The 21,285-nt window shown below is 43.9% G+C and overlaps 1 long non-coding RNA gene across 1 annotated transcript; it reads right to left on the minus strand.

The window, feature by feature from the left end:
- Window positions 1-1,375: 1,375 nt before the first annotated feature.
- Window positions 1,376-12,748, minus strand: LOC125376950. The gene is made up of 3 exons (XR_007219419.1): window positions 12,711-12,748; window positions 5,721-5,725; window positions 1,376-1,385 (listed from the first exon to the last, which is right to left on the minus strand). It is a non-coding gene; the product is annotated as an uncharacterized LOC125376950 (long non-coding RNA).
- Between the last annotated feature and the right edge of the window lie 8,537 nt (window positions 12,749-21,285).

Raw genomic sequence — 21,285 nt, forward strand, 5'->3', positions numbered from 1 at the left:
GAAGTGGTAAACGTCTTAGACCTGCATCACTTCGGGCTTTCCTCCCACATTAAGCTGACACGCCGTGCTATAACTGAACACGGGTATTGTTCTGACAAAATTAGAGACATGACCAGGGCGAATCTGGGATTCGAACCCATGATCATAGGTTTCTGGCAGGCATACTGGGCCATGTTGTAGTAAAGTGCTAAAAAATAAACATGTTTTAGGACAATCAAGGGGCTTTCCCGACGAACAAATTATCGACATTTGTTTGTTTTTCCAACTTATGATTCAAGGTCAAAACTCTTATACAGTGAAACTCTGCTAGTCCGGATGCCCCATCTTAAGAACGATTACTGGCCAGGGCCCACTTGCACAAAGCGATCTAAACGCTACGATGATCGTAACTCCCGCACCCGAACATAGATTTAAGATAGCCGTAATGCTGAGACCGCTTTATGCAAGTCGGTCCAGGACTTGCACATATGACTATAAATCATATAGCCGAAAATTTCTTTATCGTTGTCAGTGAGTACGACACTGTCCTGATTAAATCCTTGTAAATCCTTGTTGTTGGAGCAACGTCAATACGGGTTTTGATACAAGTTTTACACTTCGTTCTTTTATCATCCGTGAATACGGACGGGCGATTAGCATTTTAGTCGTCACCTGTACCCAACGACTCCAGCCAAGGCCTGGTTCCAGCGAGAGAAACCACTGTCTGCTCTGACCAATGAGAGCTCAGTTTACATCGCACAAAGGGCAATATGTGTTACAGCCTTGCGGTCACCTACTTTCACATTGGTAATACCAGGTACTGTTTGTTTGTTTGTTTGTTGTTTAACGCCGCACTCAGCGATATTCCAGCTATATGACGGCGGTCTGTAAATAATCGAGTCTGGACCAGACAATCCAGTGATTGATATCACGAGCATCGATCCACGCAATTGAGATACGATGACACGCATCAACCAGGTCAGCGATCCTGACCACCCGATCCCGTTAGTCGCCTCTTACGACAAGCATAGTCGCCTTTTAAGGCAAGCAAGGATTGTTGAAGACGTATTCTTTCCCGGATCTTCACGGGTCAGTACCAGCCTGCGCGGATTAGAGTTCGTATGGCTTTCGTAAGTTCTAAAACTGAACACACGTTACTACTATACCTCAAAGCTTTAGTTTGTATTCACGGGTGATGGGGGAGCGTGGTGTATAAACCCTGTGCAGTATTGAGGATGTTGCCGAGGTTAGACACGAAGGTTTCGTTCGCAGATGATCAATTCTCCATCGTATCTGTCTCGGGTAATGCGTAGTTTTTCTTGAACATCTTTAGAAGTAATGTAGCATCCATATATGGCTACTCTGTTTGTCAGTAGTGAATCAACTAGTATATCAAACGGCACTGGCTCTTTCCTGTTGCTTCCCCAGTAGATGGCGTCTTCGTCATATCTGTACCCTGCCACCATGGCCTTCTTGGCTCTGTATGCTTCAACATAAACGAATCACGTTAACAGTCGTCACTGGAACAACCACCAGCATCACCAGCACCGCCGCCACCGTGAACGTCAGATCAACGTTTGCATCATCAGCGTCACTGCTGTCACAAAAGTTACCACCACCACCATGAACGGCAAATCATCGTTATCATCATCAGCATCTTCGTTGTCACCACCACCACAAGCTTAACAGAAGCGTAACATCGCCAATATTTCTAACTTCATCAATATAAAGGAGAGGAAATCATTTCCATAGATAGATAGATAGATTTCCGAATTGCATAGATAGATGCTCACGATGTCAATCACTGGATTGTCTGGTCCAGACTCGATCATTTACAGACCGCCTTCATTCAGCTGGAATATTGGTCAGTGCGGCGTTAAACAACAAACCAACAAACACAGAAAATAAACCAACTGTGTTTTCAATTTAGAGGTTCCACAAAAGATGAATCCAAACGCTGTAACAATTTGAAAAGCATTAAAAGTGCGGAATCTGAGTTCGAAACCTCTCATATGGACACGCAACTTTTCATGACATAATGACAAAATGAACGCCAACTCGTGATCAACACCACCACCAGTTTTGATTAAGACGCCTCATCGCCAATATTTTCAACGTCATGATCGCTATTGCCTTCATATTCGCCAGCAACGTCGTCGTTAGGAACAAGGCAATATACCCTCTTATCATTATCGCCATGCGCTATTATTAACAATGACCTCTGTCATCAACGTCACCATTATGAACGCTGTCGCTATCATCAACGTCTCCTTTATGAACGCTGTCGCTTTGAACAATGTCACCATTATGAACGCTGTCGCTATCATCGTCACCATTATGAAAGCTGTCGCTATCATCAACGTCTCCATTATGAACGTTGTCGCTATCATCAACGTCACCATTATGAACGCTGTCGCTATAATCAACACCAATATTAACGACGTTGTCGCTCGCAATCGTCAATTTCACCGTTATAAATAATTTCCTCACACGTCATGGTTATAGCTTACAATGACAAACACGAATTTTCCAAATTGAGTCATTTATTGAACTTCTTCATGCTCGTGAAGTCTTTGATACATAACCTTGTGGAGACTGTTATATTCATGGTAAGAGGATATGTAATGCGCCACACTCCCAGTTCCTTGTTCTAGTGGCGGCTGTATCCTGAACTCACTTAACATGGATACCCCACTGTCACAGTACACTCCAAGCCGACGACTCTCTGATATATCCCCTCAATGACGAGCGCCACGCACGATAACAAGTATAGTCTTTTAACGTGTTTTGGTATGACGCGACCGGGGATCGAACCACCGACACCATCGCTCTCACACTATCTACTAGACCACGAACGCATAATTTAAACCAAATGTTTTATGCCACTTTAAGCTCATCCATAACTGCTTAAAAAGTTCAGTATTGCACTTCTGGTGTTCGCTTTTTGTAAGATAAATGGGGTCGTTAGGTTATATTTGAATGAAGCACAAAATAATGGAACCATTACATTTTGTATAGAGGATTACATACCGACGTGACGGATGTTTTTTTCCAATTTTCATGAATTAAAATTTCGGTAGAGTCGGATTCCTAAAAAGTAGGTTTCATTGCAGAATGGGTTGCAATTTAATCTGTATAAAGAAACGAATAGTTTCTCAGGAAAAGCACGCCCTCGCAACAGAACCACACACGCAGTCAATCCAAGTGCGCCATGACAGTACAACAATACAGCTCAAAGCAGCCTGACATCCAGCTGACTCACGAGGACACGGCTAGATACCGGGTTCAGGGACTCCGTTCACATATTAACAAATTGGATGTTAATATGATTCTAATAGTCCGTAGTTTGTCCTGAGTGTCATATGACTTGACAATGCAGACTGATGTCATGGGCCCGGCCATCCCAAGACGGGGTTTAACAATGTCCACCGGCATCCTGTCCTTCATCTGACTCTCCCAATACATGTCGTTCTTGCTGTAGATGTAGCCAGCCACGTATGCTTTCTCTCCTTTGTATTCTTCAAAATAAGCAAATCATGATGAACACATAACTACATTCGTCAGCATAAGGGTGTTTTCTTGTCAATGTCATGGTCAACATAATCAGTAACGAGGTCCACGTCACAGTCGACATTTACATCATGAACATCGTCATTGCCATCACATCACCACCATCATGGCCGTCTTCATCCTCCTCACAACCGCATCCTCCTCCTCCTCTTCCTCCTCCCCCTCCTCCTCCTCCTCCTCATCATCATCATCATCGTCATCATCACAACCACCATCACATCCATCAGTCATCGTATTCGTTAGGGTGGACATTCATCGGCGCATGCGATTATTTTAGGTCTTTGGTTTTAATGTTCATATAGATGGTTCAAGCTGACGTTTTGATGTACAAAGAACGTTTCCTTTATGTCCCCTTCACAAACATGGTTTTTCTTACGAGGTCCTTACGGATCGCCAACTCGTAGTCAGTAGCAAGCATCCATAACTAACTCGCTGGTATCCGTAAATAACTCGTCACAACTCCAACAACTCGCAGACACTCTTAAGGATCCGTGAAAGGAGAGGCAACTTTTTTGACATGTCAAAAATCATCTTACGATTGTCCACGGATGGAATTTTTTGTAAATAACTCGTAACAATTCGTAAGTATCGTAAACCGCTCGCAAGAACACGTCACCATCCGTAAACTGCTCACAAGAATCCGTAGATGACTCGTAACAATTTTTTTACGATTTGTTTACGGATTATTACGAGTGCTTACGTGTTGTTTACGATTTCATTCGGGTCGTGTTACGATGGCTTTACGGATTGTTACTAGTTATTACTAGCACTTTACATGTAGTTACGAGTACTTTATGAATAGATACGTATACTTTACGTATTCTTACGTATTGTTTAGGATTTAGGGAAAGGTACAAAAGCTGCAAAATCGAACACTTCATTTTCAGTTGTTATCAAGAAGTCATAGAAGTCACATCTCTGCATATCTACTCTACAATATCTACAAGCATGGCTCCAAAGAAGAAGGCTCGTAAATACTCGTAACTATTCGTAACAACACCTAAACAGGTCGTAACTAACACGTAAAAGCTTCGATGAATAGTAACATTCCGTTATATACTCGTAACAATCCGTAAAAAGCTCGTAAAATGCCCGTAAGTTGTTCGTAGTTATCCGTGACAACTCGTAACAAATCGTAGAATTTTGCCGAAAATACATCGTAATAACTCGTAATAATCCGTAATAAACCGTAAATAGCTCGTAATAACTCGTAACAACTCTTAAATCGGTCGTAAAAGTGGCCAAATCGAAAGGATCCGTGAATTTGTGCGATCCGTAAGGACTCGTAAGAAAAATCCGTGTAAGTGAAGGGGGCATTATATTAGTAACTGATGACATTACGTCGGTCGGCGATGTCCATGCTTGACGGGTCAGTTGTGACAGTGTAAAACAATGGCACAATTGCAGAGAAAAAATGGTATTTGCCCCTTGTCAATAATTCTGAAAGGGAGTTTTACCAAATTCCGTATATACACTCAATGCCCAGGTGTATTTTTTCAGGCACAGACCACATATAAGCAGCGGAAATCTACATTTTTGTATCGATGAGTTGTAAAAACGTTCAAACCATATATGATAGACAATGACAGATTACGACCATGATGTTTAGTAGTCGTTTGATATTTAAATTGTAACTTTGAAGGATGAAATGAACTATCAATACCCCGAGTATTACGGTATTTATTTTGTTTTTGTTTTGATAAACGTCACCATTTTCACCAACACCGTTGTCATACCCATCACAATCACAGTTTTGTCGCATTTGTACGCAGGCATCCGCACGTAGGCATCCGCACGCAATAGTGCGCAATATTAATGACGTTATGTCGCACGTGTACCCATCCAACCATGCTCCGTATGACAAATCTCCGCACACGTTCGCGCACACACATAGTAAATATGGCAGTATGTTGCTTGCCAACGCATCCTCCAGTACTATACTCACTTGTTTATTTACTCCCAAAAGAAATAAAAACATAAAAAAGTACTATACTCACTAATAAAAGAAACGGATATATGGTTTCCACAAGACATTAAAAACAACATGTGGGGCATTTGTGTGTTTGGAGGCTTACAAAGTGAGAGTTCACCAAGGAAGGTCTTATCATGTGCCGGTTACGTCACTTTCTCAAGCATGAACGTCGTACAGTACATGTCCCCTATTACTACACGACACCTGCCCTGACACCAAGAAACCTGACACCTTGTGGAATGGCAGACCATTCTTCCGGAAGAGTTTGGCGTAATTGCTGCAGCTTATGTGGCCTTGGTTGACGTTGACGTGAACGTCTATTTAACCCATCTCACAGATGCTCAGTTGGTCCCGTGATCTTGAAGGCCACGGCAGGACGTTTATGTTCTGGGACGGCAGACAATCTGTATATGTTCAGTGTGCGGACGAGCATTGTCATGTTAATAAATGGCGCCAGGTGCTTGCACGGCCGGGACAACATGAGGACGTAACATCGCCTGACGATAACGCACACGTGTTATGTTGCCCTGGGTATGAACAACATCTGTTCTTCGCCCAATGGAGATGGCATCATGACAGTTCCACCGAATCTGTCTTCTTGTACATTCGGTTACACGCTTATTCCGTCGACGATACACACTGTATCCTCCGTCTCCTCCTTGAGGTGAGGTGAAATGGGGTTTAACGTCGCGTCCAAGATTATTGCACTTATATAGCGACGTGCATGTACGTGTATGTGTGTGTGTGTGGCTGCTTGTACTAGCCCGGACTGATGCCGATTTATAGTGCTAGCTCACTGAGATACCATGCCGCAGTTTAACATGAATACCCCACTCAGACACAGTATACTGACTCCGTGCCGACCAGTCCTTGTTTTAGCCCCTTAATGCCGAGCGCCAGACAGGGTAACAACAAGTACCATCTTTTAACGTCTTTTGGTATGACGCGGCTGGGGATCGAACCCCAGACCTTCCCCTCTCCGGGCGGACGCTCTACAACTAGACCACGGAGGCGGTCTTATCTACTCCTTGAAGAAACCCGTGAAGATTCCGGGGTAGAATAGGTCTTCAGCAACCCATGCTTGCCGTAAAAGGTGACTATGCTTGTCGTAAAAGGCGACTAACGGGATCGGGTGGTCAGGCTCGCTGACTTGGTTGATGCATGTCATCGATCCAAATTGCGTATATCGATGCTCATGACATTAATCACTGTATTGTCTGGTCCAGACTCGATTTTTTACAGAGCGCCGTCACATAGCTGGAATATTGCTGAGTACGGCATTAAACAACCAACCAAGTGAGTGAGTGAGTGAGTGAGGGAGGGAGGGAGGGAGGGAGGGAGGTTTTACGCCGCTTTTAGCAATATTCCAGCAATATCACGGCGGGGGACACCAGAAATGGGCTTCACCCATTGTACCTATGTCGGGAATCGAACCCGGGTCTTCGGCGTGACGAACGAACGCTTTAACCACTAGGCTACCCGACCGCCCCCTCGACACTGATGATGTAACTGACAAGATTAAGTTGATTAAGTTGTGAAAAAATAACGCAAACGAATGGCCTTCATGCTCGGATAACGGTCCAGGTTACAGGCAGCCTGTGCGAGTATGGGACGTGCACCTGGAGTGTTTGATGCAGGGTACGTTGCAGTGGGTTGGTTGGTTGGTTTGTTGTTTAACGCCGCACTCAGCAATATTCCAGCTATATGACGGCGGTCTGTAAATAATCGAGTCTGGACCAGACAATCCAGTGATTGATATCATGAGCATCGATCCACGCAATTGGGATCGATGACATTCATCAACCAAGTCAGCGAGCCTGACCACCCGATCCCGTTAGTCGCCTTTTACTACAAGCAAAGTCGCCTTTTACGGCACTCATGTCTTGTTTCGAAGTATAAGGACCCAGACGTGGCAATCCCAGGTTGTAGTGTTGCGGGATCTTGCTGTTCTTAGATGATCGTTAGCGGCGCTATTTTGCCGATACCGAACCAAAAGTCGGGTGTATGGTCCTGAGCAGGAGTATATATGCCGTTTTGAAGCACATGTACTCAATCATTCGGATTTGTTCGCACCCATCAATACTAATGTGCCACTTTGTCGTACGTATCGTACGCAGTCATCCGACGTTTGGTCTCACTAGTCCACAGCCATACGAACTATGTATGACGTTTGCGCACGTACGCATTCATTCGAAATAGTAACTGCTTTGTTGTACATGTACGCAATCATCCGCACAAAATATGACGTCTTGTCGCACTAGGTAGCCACCATCTCAAGAACTGCATAAGGCGTATTGTACATGTGAAATAATCGACATTCACTGCCGGACATAGGAAAGTATACACTCACGTTTGATGGTGGCTAAAAATTAAACACATAAGAAATGCTTATTCCATGATCATGTACATGTATATGATGCGGGTATCATAGTTGTGATTAGGACCTTACGTTCAGTGTTTCGGCCTTGAAACGTTATATAACGTTTGTAATTCTTTGGTCAAATCTATTTTCAGAGCTATACTTTCTTTTGCCCGGCTGTGTATGTGATTATTACCAATCAGATCTCTTGCACTGGTTTTGGTGACAAGAGTTTAGATGTACTTACCCTTCTTCGACGCTAAGTACTGTCGAACACTTTTTCTCTTTGCCGCTGTCTCAAGCCGGATGAGTCTTTCTCCTTTGTCCTCACAAAATGCCTCGGCGTCTAGCCAGGTGAGCTTTTTTTGATAGACGTTATACTCCATCTTGTTTTCGTGGTCAATGTGATACTTCGGCGTGGAGGCAGGGATAGTTTCTATGTTCAGAAGAAATGTGGACGTGTTAGGTATTAAGTATTTAAATAAAGAAATGACACCTTGGGCTTATTGTATCGTCGTTGGAGACAACAGAGGCAAATATTCATGTTTAATTATGTTAAGAAAACACAATAGGTATTTACTGTGGATTTGTGATATAAAACACCAAAAAGAGACACGTTGGGATAATGAAAGTTTCAATATAGAGGGACACGTCAATGTGCAAAGCGAAGAATGAACTTCGACACGCGTTGTAACGAGGTCACACACACGAAAACGAGTTCACACTAACTATGACGAGCACACACACACACGCTCACGAGGTAGAGGCATACAAGATCGACACACACACACATACAGACCTTACAACGAGGTACAGATATACATGATCAACACACATAGAAGTCGCTTGATAACTGCAATGATCTTGAGCACACACATACACACACACACACACTCTCTCTCTTTCTCCCACACACACAGACACACACAGAACACGTCGCCATATAACTGCTATAATCTTGAACGCAGACGTTAAACCCAATTTCACGTTGAGTGAATTGGTGGAAGTGTTTTTTCGGGGCGTCGAGTGAACGCTTTAACCATTAGGTTACTTATCCCAGCCCGACCCTTGCTACAATTACGTCATTTTAAAGGAAATAACTCATCATTGTTCGATTCATCAATGCTTGAGTATCGGCTTAGAACATAACTCTACCTGTGTGTTGAGAAGTCAGTCTGGGCGGATGACTACTGATCGAGGATGATGTTCTGCGCAGCGGTGAGTTACGGATGAAAAAAGTAGTTCCTGCTTTTGGCCTTGTGTTCTTTGCCATCACAAAACCCTGATGACCTTGACATTGCGCAGCGATAGGATCATGGAAGACCGCATTGCACGTTGAACGTGAGCTACACAGTGCTATACATCTTAATTTTGACACGCACACATCCTGTACCCACAATGCAGTAGTCGGGCTTGTGACGTCATCGAAGGACGACTCATGGCGCCAGCAACCTTCCTGAATGGCTTTCTGACTGTTCACCAAGGCTACAAGCGTCAAGGTCAAGACACTAATGATGCTTGACATAACTACCATCTCCATCGTTATCCACTGCGACGATACAGTTCTGAACTCCTCAAGAGGGGATGTCCATGCACTATGATATTGTCACACTGGCAGTAACATGAGAACCATCTTGCCCTGAAGAAACATTAAAACGAAATTCATTGGAGAAGGATTTATGACAATAGGGAACATGATACGTTATTGGTACTTTTACTTCTTTAAATGCACATTAAAAATAATTTGAAATAATAGGACAATTTAAACAGGGCGGAATCTTCAACCAGTGATGATTAAATCGTATGAACGACAGTTTAAGTAAGGCTTCATGATAGTCTTGTTGCCAGATATAGCAGAACAACCTACTCTGGACAGTAGCCATAGTTTCATTTGAATAATTCAGTTGGCAAACGAGACACACAGAAATCCTGCACCTCTTGAGCATTGATTAATGTTATATGGTGTAGTGTTTGTTGGTCTCAATATCAAAGAAGTAAATAATAATTGTAATGATGACACCTCTTGTCACCATGTAAATGTCATCAGAAATATGTACGGAAACTCTCAATAGATATCTCCATGCTTACGGGCTTTGTCACATATTATTTCGTATTCACGTTGATGAGATAAACACGAAATTGAAGAAATGAATATCACTTCCATATATATTCATAGAAAGTACTTGAGACAGGTGGGAGTAATACCATTTTAAATCTTATAAAAAATGCATTAATATTTGCAATTTTACAAAAGAACCAAGATCGATTCTGCAACATCATTTAGTACATAATTATCCAATACTACAAAATTAGGGAAAACTCTATTTATTGATCATGATGGCATTTGTCATTAATCATGGAGACCATAGATATTGTTAAATTTTCATTTGCACAGGTTCAGGAAAATTTGCCAATAATGAAAGCAAATGTCATCTGAAGTTTAAAGAGAAAAATATGTGAATTGCAGGACATCTTGGCAGGTTGTAGGCAGGTGGGCATCAGTTGTCCCCTCTACCTCATCTCCCGACCCCCGCTTCCTTCCTTGCTACGACCATTTTAAAGAGCGTCATACGAATATAGCTAAAAGGTTCTTTGATCACGGTTAAAAATTCAGCGCCTTTAAAGCAAACCGTTTTATGGAACATATGTGAAGGGCATTTCAATATTTGAGTCACCAATGACAAAAATGATGTCTGATTCAATTACTGATTTTGTCTTGTGCCATATGTTCCCGTGTTTGTGCGGGTAACCAATTGACTTGTCTTTACATGTGTTTGTGAGGTGTGTGACCGGCGGAGCAGGATACGCTCACTTTTTCCCGAACATCAAATATCATCACTGTTTGATAGTGATTCATCAACACTTGCGTATGATATAGTCGGAATAGTACAACGGACTCTTCTAGAGGTGAGATGAGGTGAAATGGGGTTTAACGTCGCGTCCAAGATTATTGCACTTATATAGCGACGTGCATGTACGTGTGTGTTTGTGTGGCTGCTTGTACAAGTCCGGACTGATGCCGATTTATAGTGCTAGCTCTATGAGATACCATGCCGCAGTTTAACATGAATACCCCACTCAGACACAGTATACTGACTCCGAGACGACCAGTCCTTGTTTTAGCCCCTTAATGCCGAGCGCCAGACGGTACATGTACCATTTTTAACGTCTTTTGGTATGATGCGGTCGGGGATCGAAACCCAGACCTTCCGCTCTACCACTAGACCACGGAGGCGGTCGACTCTTTTTAGAGAGATTGCTTATGATTTTGGAAAGGGCTTTGTCCCCTTTTTATATTGTTTTTACTTTAATAGTAAATAACAATAACAAAGACCCATTTGGAAGGTCTTATGAAAAGCAGGGGTTAAGAATGATGGACTGGGATTTGCATTGGCATTTTAAAAGGACCAAGCCATACAGATTTAACAGAAAATCAAAGCGTTTAATTCACTTACTTTTACATAAAGTTGAAAAGGAAGATCTTTTATCAGTAAAACTATAAGATGTAAAATGGACATTCGATTCTGGGAAGATGTTTAAAATGCATGGTCAAAGTTTTCCAAGAAACATAAACTTTATGTAAACGACCCTTATAGAATAATTATGGAGCCATTGTCGCTTAACGACCTCTTTATAAAATCTGAATTGATAATTAAGCAATGGGCAGAAAAGGGAATAACTCAAATAAAAGAAATATGTAACATACACATAGCCTAACGGATGTCGTTTAATTCAAGGGAATAAAATAATATAGTAAATTTATAGATGATAAAAGATTATTGAATTCCTATTGACTGGATCGGTGTTCCGATTTATACCATAACTTGAAATAACAATTACTTGAGTGAGTGAGTGAGTACCGTTTTACTCCAGCAATATTACGGCGAGGGACACCAGAAATGTACCCATGTCGGGAATCGAACCCGGGTCTTCGGCGTGACGAGCGAACGCTTTAAACACCAGGCTACCCGACCACCCCCATTACTTGAGTGAGTGAGTGAGTGGGTGGGTGGGTGGGTGGGTGAGTGAGTGAGTGAGTGAGTGAGTGAGTGACGAGCGAACGCTTTAAACACCAGGCTACCCAAACGCCCCCATTACTTGAGAGTTTTATGTGGTGTTGGTGTCTGTCATGTTTACAAACGCCTGGAATCAAAGTCTGGAGACTCTTTAATAACAGATGTATTTCCCATGACGAGTTACCACTGATGTGTCAAAATGGGAGAAACTAATACAAAACATCATTTTATGGAAAAGACATTTATTCAATACAAAGTATAGCCAACTAGAGACAGAAAACATTTAATAAACTAATGTCCAAAAGAAACGATACCACACATTTTTCTAAATATTTTTTTATGAAGAGTTAATTTTCGTCTGAAAGGTACTTTTGCGTATCCTACGTTCCAAACCAAACGTATTCGGTCGATAAAACCGGGAACATTTGATCAATTGAGAAAAAAGCGTGCAATTTGCCCAAATGACGTTCCGTCCCGTAACACGAAATGCACGTGCATATCTTCTGTATAAAACTGCTGACCCGACACGTTGGGATCACAGCAACAAAAAGCACACAAAAGAAATGCCACGTTTGACAGCGATTGAGAGAGAGAGAGAGAGCCGACAGGGAACTACGCACCGCGACGTCGCCAGAAGGTTAGGATGCGCGCGCATAACCGTCACCAGGTTAATGCAGCGGTTGCGTCAAACAGGTCGGACATCAGACAGGCCGAGAAGCGGGAGACCACGGGTGACCACGCCTATTGAAGACCGACACATCCGGGTACTTCACCTTCGGAACCGCTTCGTAACGGCGACGTTAACGGCACGGACGTGATAAGTCGACAAACCGTGTACAGGAGACTGCGGGCACATGGCGTCCGAGCATATCGCCCCTACCGCGGAGCGTTCCTGACACCTCAACACCGACTCAACAGACGGATATGGGCCAGGCGACTTCGACGGTGGTAACGGTGGAACTGAGCACGTGTCATGTTTTCTGACGAAAGCAGATTTTGCATCTTCAGGAACGACGGCCGGCAGCGTGTGTACCGAAGAGTAGGTGAACGTTTGGCACCGAACTGCATCCATCAAGTCACGCCATATGGAGGCGGAGGTTTAATAGTTTGGGGTGGAATCTGCGGTGACGTCAAAACGAGACTCGTCGTTATTCGAGGAAACCTGAATGCGCTGCGTTATCGTGATGACATCTTACAACCAGTTGTGGTGCCATTCATCCAACAACAGCCTAATGGTATCATTTTCCAGCACGATAATGCGAGGCCTCACACGGCAAGGCTGACCAAGAACTTCCTAGCAAACGCCAACATTCACGTTTTACCATGGCCGGCATGTTCACCGGACATGAACCCAATCGAACACATGTGGGACATTCTCGGCCGCAAAGTCAGGAATCGCCCTGTGCCTCCAGTAAACCTCCAGGAATTGGAACAATGCCTCCTCCATGAATGGCAACGCATCCCCCCCCCCCCCCCCCCCCCCCCCCCCAACGTCATCAGACGTCTGACGTGTACTAGCGTGTATTGACGGTCACGGTGGACATACCCGGTACTAACGTGACTTTGAGACGTGTGTTGTGACATTTTCCACACTTGACTCATCAACTGTGTTCAAATGAAATTCTCATTTTGGACCCCCCGCGTCTTTACATGTCTGTCCTCATGATTGTAAAGGATTGATTACAATGAATTTTTGTACACATACTGTGAAGACATTACTCACAAGTCATATACCAATTTGAAATGTCTGTATCGTTTAGTTTTTTTGTAATGTCTTTTCAAACACGTGGTATCGTTTCTTTTGGACATTAGTTTATAAATATACTCTATATGTACATCAGACAGCATATTCAAAGTCAGGCTGTTGAGGACAGCTGTTCAAAGACTATTCCATAGAGTGTATAAGTGGATAAGTTTTAGATAAATTTGAAATATTTTACTGAACAAAATAAAATACACTTTAGTGGACAATCCATACTCCATGTGTAAGGGTTTCATCGGAAAAATCAATCACATATTAATGTATTTGCTTTGGAACATTCACATTTTCAATATTATAGGTGTTAAACCATCTATTGAATGCGTTATGGGGAATTTACCTACTACAGTGTATGGATAAAATTGAAGAGACAATAGCCCTCTTTTAGGAGGTTCATTCCAAATTCGAAAGGAAATTTTGGAATTATTGCTTTATATGGTGCTCGAAATACAGTGACTTTTTAACCATGTTTACACAGTACTAGAACCTACTGAATACACTCTGATACTGGTACTGCGAGATACACTTGCAAACCTGAAGATACATTCCGGAGTTATCACACTAATAAAAAGCGCGACTGAACCCCTTCCTCAATCACAAGATATCTCTGCCTAAAGCAGGTTCCACTGTACGATTCTGACTAAATCAGAAGCATGGGTTTATGAATCACTATCAAGTTTTGATGATGTCAGGTGTTCGCAAAAGGTATCCTGCTCCACCGGCGGCACCATCACAAACACATACAAAGGCAAGTCAATTGTTCTCCTGAAAAATGTCCCGGACTGCAGTTGGTCACGTGGTATCCAGGCTACGAGAACGGGGTCCATCAACTCCTTCCAGTCACTGCTCAAGAACGTCCTTCCTTTACAACAAACAAAGCAGCCGATAAACACCCTCTCCGTGACGGGATCTGAAACACAAACATCACCGGCATAACAAATAGTATTAGGTATCAATAAATAGTATTAGTAATAGTCGACCCTTCTTAGTTACCTTATTACTTTAGTAAGGCAGTCTATATTCTTGATGTATTATGTTTACGCCTCTGAGTATTCTGCAGGAACTCTGTGTGAATACTGTATGGACTCTCAATGATTTCTCCGTGACCTCGCTGTGATCTCTGTGAATACCGTATTCACTCTCAATGATTTCTCAGTGAAATCTTTAGGATCTCTGAATACTGTAAGAACTCTCAATGATTTCTCTGTGATCTCTCTTGGATCTCTGTGAATAAGGTATGAACTCTGAACTCTGTGTATTCTTTTGGATCTCTGAATACTGTAAGAACTCTGAATGATTTCTCTGTGGCCTCTCTATGATCTATATGTGAATACTGTGAGAACCCTCAATGGCTTCTCTGTAAAGTCGTTTGGATCTCTGTGAATACTGTATGAACTCTCAATGATCTCTCTGTGACCTCTCTTGGATCTCTGTGAATACTGTATGAACTCTCAATGATTTCTCTGTGACCGCGCTGTGATCTTTGTGAATACGTATTCACTCTCAATGATTTCTCTGTGACCTCTCTAGAATCTCTGAATACTGTAAGAACTCTCAATGATTTTTCATTTTTCTGTGACGTCTCATGGATCTCTGTGAATACTGTAAGAATTCTCAATGATTTCGCTGTGACCTCTCTTGGATCTCTGTGACTATCGTATGAACTGACAATAATTTCTCAGTGAAATCGCTTGGATCTCTGTGAATACTGCATGAACTCTCAATGATTTCTCTGTGACCGCGCTGTGATCTCTTTGAATACCGTTTTCACTCTCAATGATTTCTCTGTGACGTCTCATGGATCTCTGTGAATACTGTATGAACTCTCAATGATTTCTCTGTGACCTCTCTTGGATCTCTGTGAATAATGTATGCACTCTCAATGATTTCTCTGTGACCTCTCATGGATGTCTGTGAATACTGTATGCACTCTCAATGATTTCTCTGTGACCCCACTGTGATCTGATCTATGCCCACAACGAACTCTCCATGGTCCCTGCAGGGCCCCACATTGACCTCTCTTTACTCTTAATGACCTTTATGAATCTATATGTTATCTTTATGATCTTCCTTTGCTCTCTCTAGGACCGGTCCGTGAATTCTCTATGATTCCCTATAAATTCGCTAAGGCCTCTGAATGTGTACATTTGACGAGCTAAAGGAATATGAACCTTACCGCCTCTAGAGCGCAGGTGCTGCCGAATACGGTTCAGTTTGACGTATGTATCCACCTTAATGAGCCTCTCCCTTCTTTCAGTGCAGAACATCTCAGCTTGTATCCACGTCACTGGCCTCTTGTATACGTGGTACTCCATCTTGACCACACGGTCAACCGTGTAGATGGGACGGCTTCCCGGGATATCTGTATCAACACAATATCAGAGAGGCTAATATAGATTATCATCCCGCCTCCACACGCAGCTAAGGCTTATCCGTGTATCATTTTATGTGTATGAATGTCAGTTACACATCTACTTTTTGAATAAGTATATCTTTCTTGGAAATTGACGAAGTGGACAATTGTCTATGCTGTTATGCAATGTGTATCTTTTTAGAGTGTGTGCATGAGTGAGTAAGTGAATGAGTTTGCTTTTACGCCGCTTTTAGCAATATTCCAGCAATATCCTGGCGGGGGACACCAGAAATGGGCTTCACACATTGTACCCATGTCGGGATTCCAACCCGGGTCGCTTCAACCACTAGGCTACCCGACCACCCCTTCAGAGTGTGTGAGCAAGTGACTTTGATTATAATCCTTCTTTTATCAATTTTCCAACAATAACACAGCGGATGTCACTTAAAATGGGATTCATACATTGTACCCTTATTATGGATGCCGTTGATGCTTTGTTGAAAAGGTACCTGCGGGCTGAGAGGTCAATTTGGACCGGCTGACCGGAGCAACGACATGGGATGAGGTGGGTAGATTGCGGACGAACATAGAAGATCCGGCATGTGGCTTGAAATACTCCGACATGCCGACACTATCATGACCTTCACAGTGCCTTGATTTGGGATCGTAAAAGACAGACCTGCACTGTACACTTGAACTACTCAGTACAATACAACTGAGTCGCGACACACACGCTTCCTGTACCCATAATGCAGCCTTGCCATTGAATAATGCATTATGACGCCATTGAATAATGCATTATGGCGCCAGCTCGCTACATAAATGTTGTTCTGACCATTTACACCAATGGCTGCCAGCGTCCATGTTGAGATGACGTTGATGGCGGTTGACAGCGTCGCCATCATTGATCTGCTGTTCACGTCTGAGCTGTCAAACCGAAGGAAACTTGTCTAAGGAATCGCGACTCGAAATTGTTATCACTCACCCATATCCCTGTCTTCCCCCCTCCTCTTGCCAAATGTAGCTATACCAAATTTAATGTTTCAAAGACAAATGCAGTTGCCAGGGACAATTAACTGGTTAGTGAACTGTAGGTACTGCGAATGAAAGGTAATACAATAATAAGTCAGTTGTTGGAAATCTTGCAAATGTCAATGAAGGCGTTAAGTTAAAAATGACCTTGGTTTGACTGATGTATGTAGTTGAATCACCTACTCTGACCAGTTACAATAAATCGTATGAATTATATAGTTTGTAAAAGGCACATGGGAATTTTAAACAGTTTTTGCAGATTAATTGTTCTTAGAAAATCGTGGATGTCATTGATGGTCGATGGTTCAGGTAGAAAGATGATGGGTGGTGATGGACGATGACTGGTTCAGTTTGACTGATGACGGTGCATGGTGGGTGGTGATGGACGATGACTGGTTCAGTATGACTGATGACGCCGCATGGTGGGTGGTGATGGACGATGACTGGTTCAGTATGACTGATGACGCCGCATGGTGGGTGGTGATGGACGATGACTGGTTCAGTATGACTGATGACGGTGCATAGTGGGTGGTGATGGACGATGACTGGTTCAGTATGACTGATGACGGTGCATGGTAGGTGGTGATGGACGATGGCTGGTTCCCATATGATTGATGACGGTGCATGGTGGGTGGTGATGGACGATGACTGGTTTAGTATGACTGATGACGGGCCATGGTGGGTGGTGTTGGACGATGACTGGTTCAGTATGACTGATGACGGTGCATGGTGGGTGGTGTTGGACGATTACTGGTTCAGTATGACTGATGACGGTGCGTGGTGGGTGGTGATGGACGATGACTGGTTCAGTATGACTGATGACGGTGCATAGTAGGTGGTAATGGACGATGACTGGTTCAGTTTGACTGATGACGGTGCATGGTAGGTGGTGATGGACGATGACTGGTTCAGTATGACTGATGACGGGCCATGGTAGGTGGTGATGGACGATGACTGGTTCAGTTTGACTGATGACGGTGCGTGGTAGGTGGTGATGGACGATGACTGGTTAAGTTTGACTGATGACGGTGCATGGTGCAAAGTGGGTGGTGATGGACGATGACTGGTTCAGTTTGACTGATGACGGTGCATGGTGGGTGGTGATGGACGATGACTGGTTCAGTATGACTGATGACGCCGCATGGTGGGTGGTGATGGACGATGACTGGTTCAGTATGACTGATGACGCCGCATGGTGGGTGGTGATGGACGATGACTGGTTCAGTATGACTGATGACGGTGCATAGTGGGTGGTGATGGACGATGACTGGTTCAGTATGACTGATGACGGTGCATGGTAGGTGGTGATGGACGATGGCTGGTTCCCATATGATTGATGACGGTGCATGGTGGGTGGTGATGGACGATGACTGGTTTAGTATGACTGATGACGGGCCATGGTGGGTGGTGTTGGACGATGACTGGTTCAGTATGACTGATGACGGTGCATGGTGGGTGGTGTTGGACGATTACTGGTTCAGTATGACTGATGACGGTGCGTGGTGGGTGGTGATGGACGATGACTGGTTCAGTATGACTGATGACGGTGCATAGTAGGTGGTAATGGACGATGACTGGTTCAGTTTGACTGATGACGGTGCATGGTAGGTGGTGATGGACGATGACTGGTTCAGTATGACTGATGACGGGCCATGGTAGGTGGTGATGGACGATGACTGGTTCAGTTTGACTGATGACGGTGCGTGGTAGGTGGTGATGGACGATGACTGGTTAAGTTTGACTGATGACGGTGCATGGTGCAAAGTGGGTGGTGATGGACGATGACTGGTTCAGTTTGACTGATGAGGGTGCATGGTGGGTGGTGATGGACGATGACTGGTTCAGTATGACTGATGACGCCGCATGGTGGGTGGTGATGGACGATGACTGGTTCAGTATGATTGATGACGGTGCATAGTGGGTGGTGATGGACGATGACTGGTTCAGTATGACTGATGACGGTGCATGGTAGGTGGTGATGGACGATGGCTGGTTCAGTATGATTGATGACGGTGCATGGTGGGTGGTGATGGACGATGACTGGTTTAGTATGACTGATGACGGGCCATGGTGGGTGGTGTTGGACGATGACTGGTTCAGTATGACTGATGACGGTGCATGGTGGGTGGTGTTGGACGATGACTGGTTCAGTATGACTGATGACGGTGCGTGGTGGGTGGTGATGGACGATGACTGGTTCAGTATGACTGATGACGGTGCATAGTAGGTGGTGATGGACGATGACTGTTTAAGTTTGACTGATGACGGTGCGTGGTAGGTGGTGATGGACGATGACTGGTTCAGTATGACTGATGACGGTGCATGGTAGGTGGTGATGGACGATGACTGGTTCAGTTTGACTGATGACGGTGCGTGGTAGGTGGTGATGGACGATGACTGGTTAAGTTTGACTGATGACGGTGCATGGTGCAAAGTGGGTGGTGATGGACGATGACTGGTTCAGTATGACTGATGACGGTGCATGGTGGGTGGTGATGGACGATGGCTGGTTCAGTATGATTGATGACGGTGCATGGTGGGTGGTGATGGACGATGGCTGGTTCAGTATGATTGATGACGGTGCATGGTGGGTGGTGATGGACGATGGCTGGTTCAGTATGACTGATGACGGGCCATGGTGGGTGGTGATGGACGATGACTGGTTCAGTATGACTGATGAGGGTGCATGGTGGGTGGTGTTGGACGATGACTGGTTCAGTATGACTGATGACGGTGCGTGGTGGGTGGTGATGGACGATGACTGGTTCAGTATGACTGATGACGGTGCGTGGTGGGTGGTGATGGACGATGACTGGTTCAGTATGACTGATGACGGTGCATGGTAGGTGGTGATGGACGATGACTGGTTCAGTTTGACTGATGACGGTGCATGGTAGGTGGTGATGGACGATGACTGGTTCAGTTTGACTGATGACGGTGCGTGGTAGGTGGTGATGGACGATGACTGGTTCAGTATGACTGATGACGGTGCGTGGTAGGTGGTGATGGACGATGACTGGTTAAGTTTGACTGATGACGGTGCATGGTGCATGGTGGGTGGTGATGGACGATGACTGGTTCAGTATGACTGATGACGGTGCATAGTAGGTGGTGATGGCGATGACTGGTTCAGTATGACTGATAACGGTGCATGGTGGGTAGTTAAGGATGGGTGACGGTTAATAGTGCAGAATGATGGACAGTGAATTGTTCATTGTAATTTGATGGTGGCTGGTGCAGGAAGGTCGATGGTGGATGGTTCAGGATGGTTGATAGGGGATAATGGATGGTTCACGAAGGTTGATGGTGTATGGTGAACGTGCAGGAAGATTGATGGTGGATGGCTCAGGATAGTTGATGGTGAATGATGGATTGATTGATTGATCTCTCCCGTCACGTTTATCGTGTCGGCCACTTGGACGTCTTGTACTTGATGTAAATGTATTACGACGCGCTGTCATTGTGACTGACTTACTGAGGTAGTTCTTAACAGACCTTTCTCATCTAATGGTGATATTATTTGAATACATTTGTTGTAAAGAAACTCCAAACGTTGTTCCTGCAGACCATGTGGAGTATACACTCGTACGTTCATGTCACCTCTCGTTTTGAGGAACTATTATATTCCGCGATACAGCTGGTTGTTGTATGGCTGTCAGTGTAAACATGAAGCCATGGGTACTAAATATTGCGTATAGATCTAGATCCTTTTTTTAGGTACAAAATAGTGACACAAAAAATTATAAGCTCCGACGTTCATACAGTTTGGCCCTCACTCTATGAAGGTTCATACGCCAATGAACTTACACAGTGAAGTCAATTCTTAAATGACCCCAACGGATACTGTTTTTATCCGTTGTCTTTATTTTGCCGAGATACATTCCTATTAAATGATAAAAAGAGCTAACTACAACGAGTGTCTGTCAGAAACCATTTATCTTACAACGATTCGCGAAAGCAAGTTAGATACGTTTTTAAAGGCACATGTGCAGTAATTTGTTTCTTATACACCCTAAAATCGCACCATCGACGCTTATTTTGTCTATTATATAATGGCAGTGGCGCATTCACACATAACACAACGGTCATTTGTGACGTCATCCAGCCTACTGCTTACTACCCATACCTAGTGTGACTCTCCACCAAAATATTTCCTCCATATCTGTTGATGATGAAGGCGATGATGATAACAAGAGAAGACCATAGAACATTTATTAACACTCGAAAACTATAATGTTTAGACAC

This window comes from Haliotis rufescens, unplaced genomic scaffold, assembly GCF_023055435.1.
Source record: "Haliotis rufescens isolate VD_foot unplaced genomic scaffold, xgHalRufe1.0.p SCAF_8, whole genome shotgun sequence".
NCBI classification, from domain to species: domain Eukaryota; kingdom Metazoa; phylum Mollusca; class Gastropoda; order Lepetellida; family Haliotidae; genus Haliotis; species Haliotis rufescens.